Source organism: Sinocyclocheilus grahami, unplaced genomic scaffold, assembly GCF_001515645.1.
Source record: "Sinocyclocheilus grahami isolate Dianchi unplaced genomic scaffold, SAMN03320097.WGS_v1.1 scaffold710.1, whole genome shotgun sequence".
NCBI lineage: Eukaryota > Metazoa > Chordata > Actinopteri > Cypriniformes > Cyprinidae > Sinocyclocheilus > Sinocyclocheilus grahami.
This window is the reverse complement of record NW_015505889.1, coordinates 307,710-313,520: the sequence shown is the minus strand read 5'-3', so window position 1 is coordinate 313,520 and position 5,811 is coordinate 307,710.

Here is a 5,811-nt window from a genome sequence, read left to right as displayed (position 1 = left end):
TATTATGTTTTCGTATGCGTGTCTGTAAGGAAATAAGAGCGGGAGAAATAGAGTAGGCCTATGTGCTTTACATACATAATAAAACTGATCTGTTGTTTTTATCCTATTGCTTACTATATTTTTTTGTTTGGCCAGTGTTGTTGTGGGTTTTGGTTCTTTTGTCATTGTAGGCTGTAAGGACCTTTGAAGTAACTGAAATCATTTGACGATGTGATATGGTCATGTAATGTGGTCAAGAGCTGCCTGGAACTACGTTCGCCGTGCGTTTCCCTGAGAATAATCGCACACCTTAGAACGTTCATCAGCCAATCAGATTCAAGCATTCAATGGCCCCGTAGTACAATGGCTGCATCCGAAAGCCTATCTTATCAGGCAATGACTTCGCAGGCAGCGTTTTTGCACGAAGGCACCTCATAAAACTGATTTTGGACAGGCTTCTGAGGCAGCGTAATGGTTTAATGATAACTAAATGAATATTTAAGTACTATAATACTGATTTCTCACTAGAAATAACATTAAAAGTGCAAAAAGTTATTCAGAAATATACATTTACACACAAACTGACCACCAAACGCAACTTTCAGACACCATCTTTATTTTTTAGCTCAACTGTCACGGAATGGAACGCACAGGATTGTGGGATATCAAAGGCAGTGAAGGATGCATCTATGCTGCCTTCAAAATTCGATCAGAAGAAGGTACCTCCGGGGACAGGAAGTGAAGCAGAATTTGGATTCAGATGTGCCTTGATGCCTTCCTGCCTTGGAATGCTGCCTCCGAAGGCAGCATTTTAGAGCTTTTGGATGCAGCCAATAATAACGCCTACTATTCTTGCTCGGTCTGTAATAGCGTAATGGAACGTGCTGATGACGTATCACGTCTGCGCAAACAGGGTGCGTGGGTAGGCAAATACATACGTTGACAGGCAGGTAGGACAGCCTATCGTAGCCCTTGGACCGAGGGATATGATTGGATGAACATTCCCTCCACAGATGATATAATTTATATAATAATGCATAAAAATAAATTTACATTTACATTTAGTTATTTTGCAGACGCTTTTATCCAAAGCGACTTACAATTGAGGGATACATAAAGTGATTCTTCTTAAAGAGGCAAACAGATACAAGAAGTGCCTGTAATACCAAGTTTCTAGACATTGTTCAAATAAGTACACGCTAGAAAGAGAAGGAATAAATAAAGAGATAGATTTTTTTTTATTTTTATGATGAAGTCAAGTAGCTTCGAAAGAGATGAGTTTTCAGCTGTCGCTTGAAAATTGTCAGGGATTCAGAATTCCGGATAGGGGTGGGAAGATCGTTCCACCAGCCAGAAATGGTGAACGAGAATGTACATTTAGACCACTTAACTTAATGATTGGTATCAGGATGTGAAGAGACATTCAACCAGCATAACAAAAAAAAATTTTTTTGAACCAAATCGTGCCTTTAAACAGTAAGCACTTCAATCTCCAAGTATATTACATAAAGAAAACACGTGGAGAAGCACATTAGTCGTTTAAAACTACACGAATAATGAAAGCAGATGTTATGTCTAGTTAGAAACTAGAATTCCTGAAAATATTTAGAGTTTTTTTAGACTTGCATAACATGTTATGTTTAAGGAATAAATTTACTTAGAATAATTAAGTAGATGAATTCAACTCAATAAAGCTGCAAGCTGTTTCCTTATTTTACAGTGGACCTCATCACCATTCATTCTTGTTTTCTTTTTTACTTTCCTAACTGTTACAGTTTTATTTCTTGTCCAGCAATCATGACAAAATACACTACAAACCATACTTCAATTAAAAAGAGAATGAGCATATACAAAAAGAGAAACAAAGCCAGCAAGCAGGCAGACAGTGATTACTGGGTATATAAGAGACAGAAACATACAGTATGCAAAAAGGGCCCTGCGGTAAGAAAGATGGAAGGAAACCATCTCTTTTCCTAATTCTATCTCTCTGTGTGTAGTAAGGTCAGAGGGTTTGGGTCAGTGAATGGAGTTCAGAGTGAAAGATGTGGTCATCCTGATGAGAGGTTTAAGGCAGCAGTGGTTCAGCTATATAGTATAGTAGTTTCAGCATAGATGTCAGATCACAGCACTCTCTGCAGCTGAACACAGCTTTGCTTACTCTGTGCCACTCAAACTAACACCACACATTATATCGCTCTCACTATTGCAGTCTAGCTGTCAGAGGAAAATTTGTATCTGATTGTTAAGTCGAATACTGCTACTCAGTTTCAAGTGAGAATACTATCTCAACAGCTGTTTATGAGCACTATTCATTTATAGCAAACCTTTAAACCCGGGATCTCCAACCCTGTTCATGGAGTGACACCATCCTGTAGATTTCAGCTCCAACCACAATCATACACATCTGAAAATCTGAACCTGCAGCTAATCAAGCTGTTCGTTGTTTCTTGATAATTACAGGCAGGTGTGTTGGAGCAGGATTGGAACTCAGCTCTCCTGGAGCAGGGTTGAAGATCCCTGCTTTAAGTTGTTGTTGTTTTTTTTACTTGTGGTGTACACTAGTCATCAGGATCACAGTGTCCTGGACGCCAATATTTTAACGGTTTTGGAAAGATGAATCTCTGTCTGACAAACTGAGATTTTGCTATGGAGATTTTTTGGTAGTATTACAGCACGAGTGAGCACCGTTTGCGTTTGAGATCTGGAAACTGTAACGTCATATCAGACTTAACTATCGGATAAAATAAAAAAGAATTGAACAGAATAAAATAGAATAGAAAAAGAGGAATATTTACTGCCAAACAAACAGTGACAAACAATTGCACTACCATTCAAAACTTCGTGGGTTGGTACGATTTTTTTAATCTCTCCTGCTTACCAACGCTGCATTTGATAAAAAAAAATACTGTTAAAAACAATAATATTGTGAGATATAATTCTAATTTAAAAATAAGTTTCAGTCTTCAATATCACATGATCTAACATTCCGATTTGGTGCTCAAGAAAAATTTCTTATCAGTGTTGAAAAGAGTTTTTGTGGAAAGGGTCATGCATTTTTTTGTATTCTTTGATTACTATTTTATTTGCATTTATTTTAACTAGAAATCATTTGTAACATTATAAATGTCTTTACTGTGACTTTTGGCAAATTTAATGTATCTTTGCTGAAGAAACGAAGTAATTAAATCTTTCTGACCTCAAACTTTTTAATGGTAGTGCATGTTATACTGTATAATACACTAAAATACACTATACTAATGCTATAAAGTATATAACAGCAATCAAACTTTAGATGACTATAGATGATAGCTGTTAGAAAGAAGATCTTGTTTAATTGTAATGTCTTGGTTGTGACTGACCTTTATTGATCATGTGTTTCAGTATTTTGTTTGTTAGGGTGTCATGCGTCAACTGCATAATGACTGTGTAAAATACACTGTTTGGGAACGAGATGCTAAGCACCTTATCATGCGCCCTTTCATTAACTCTGAGAGTCTCCTTTGCTCTTTACTTTATGTAAACACATGTTGACAAAAAGAATGTCTGACTCAGTCTCTGGCAGCGTGGGACTTCCGGATAAATGGAGTCTTGATTAGTTCAGTCACCTCGGATTAGTCTGGAGGTGCAGTGCAAAAATCAATTTTTATACTTTATCAATGTCTTTCACAAAGATCACAGACGCAGCAGCCAATCACAATCAGCCAGAGAGGAAACTGCTCAATGAAGTCCAATGACAAAAGAGCTGAAGAGGATGAGTCACTGACTACCAGCTGATCTTTCATTGTGTTAGATGAAATAAAATAAAAAAAGATAAATATCAGAAGCTACTGAGGATTCTGATGGCTGCCATCATGCACTGCTGTGCAATGGATAGTAGGGTCGAGGGCCTTAGCAAGCATTGTGTATTCCTAGCTTCTTGTGCTTACTTTGCTAAGAAAGTCTTCTAGGAATGTCTATGTAAAGTAAACGCAATCAATCAGTATGTATGCATATCCCAAAATAGTAAACAACTATTTTCACTGACCTCCTGGAAATTTTGTGTTTTATTATAAGATCAATGTTATGTAGCAGACTTACTCTGGTTGTGTTTTGTTGTTTTCAATGAAGACACTGCGGGTAGAGGAGGTCTCAGGATGTTTTATTCTGAAGAAACAGGTCTGCAGAAACACACAGAGCACAATGAAACTTTTTTGGGATACACCTCTCTCCCCTTCAGTCGGCACTCTCGTTTGAAGAGCGAGAGAAAGCACAACCGACCCCGTCAGCAGCATAAGTGCTTCTCAAGATCTTAATTGACTCAATTAACAGTTACAAAACATAAGACAAATAAGATAAATTAAATAGAGTAATAAATAAATAAAATAAGTCACAAAATACATGTCACCACCATATGGCATATGAAATAATATAAAATACAGTTTCCTCACCGCTTACTCGCATCAGTGAATAAATTCAAAATGTCAAAAGTTACAGCTACACAGGCATCCTCAACTCTTCGTGCCTCCAAACCAAGAGTGCTACAAAAAGAAACAGAGAAACATCAGAGCTCTGTAACTAAACACACATGGAAAGCGATGATATGGTTACATTCATTTACACATCAATAGCTTGTTTGCCATTATTTTCGGCTGTTTTTGTTTACATTTTCAATCATCACTTTTTTTCTTTGATAAAAAGTTCTCTCATCTGATATATTAATTTCAACTGCTTCAGCATGTTATGTTTGCACTCTCGACAATGATGTCACTCTTCTGTGTTTCATTATTAAATGGATATAAAAATGCTGACGCTTCTACTTCTTGTTATTTTTATGTAGAGTGATAATTCAAAGCGAACTGCGATGACTCAGTGGTGCTGATGACAGAGAGTGTGGACCAGTTTAGGAGGCAAGGGCCTAGAAAAGAAAACGGTGCTGAGAGCAGGATCGATCGCTCACAAACACAGCGCTCTGTCTCCCCCTACCGTTCACTGCACATGACGGGTGCCACTAGAAAACTGGCCACATTTCTGTCAGTATTGATTGACAAACAAATAAAGAAAATGAATTGTGGGTAAATTAGTTTGTATTCACTAATCACTCTTTATATAAAATGACACCATACAGAACAATTTCACAGTATGCATAAACAGTAGGCTACTAAACAGTATGAACAGTTCCACACTACCTGAAAGGAAATGCATTATATTGGCCATATATTGTGTAATGCATAGCAGAGCATTTGTACAAGACAGTTACTTAGCTACATCACCAGAAATATCCAAAATACATGAAGTAATGCAATATTGCTAGAAATAAAATGTTTTTGAAATGAATTTTTAAAACACTTTTGGGTTTATCGCAATGTGAACGTGGTTTGAAAGCGTCTAAAGCAGCTCAGGCGGCTTGAAGCGACGATATAATATAGGTTGACTTAAATTACCATGGATAAAACATTAAACAAAATACCGTCATTTATTGAATACGTGAGCAAATCTATTTCCTGCTGTACTAACGATATCCCTGGCCCACGCCAGATGCACATTATTGTAACTTCACTCGACATGAGTTTCACTGAGTTTACATCCGGGGCTTTTCCCTAGGCAATGGGGGGCGCACTACAACCGTTCCTTAGGCAAAGTGAAATAAATTCGCCGCACCATTACATAAACTAGTTCTCTTCTTCTAAGTGTTCTTTCGCGCTTGGCAATAATCCTTTCGCCCCGGTTTGCGACAATATTCAATTAATTTCCAACGTGACGAATAATGTGTTCTGTTGGACGAGTTATTTCTTGCGTTATACGGCATGGTTTTGCTGTCCCATTATCTCTCTGCTGCGCGCATTGATACGCCGA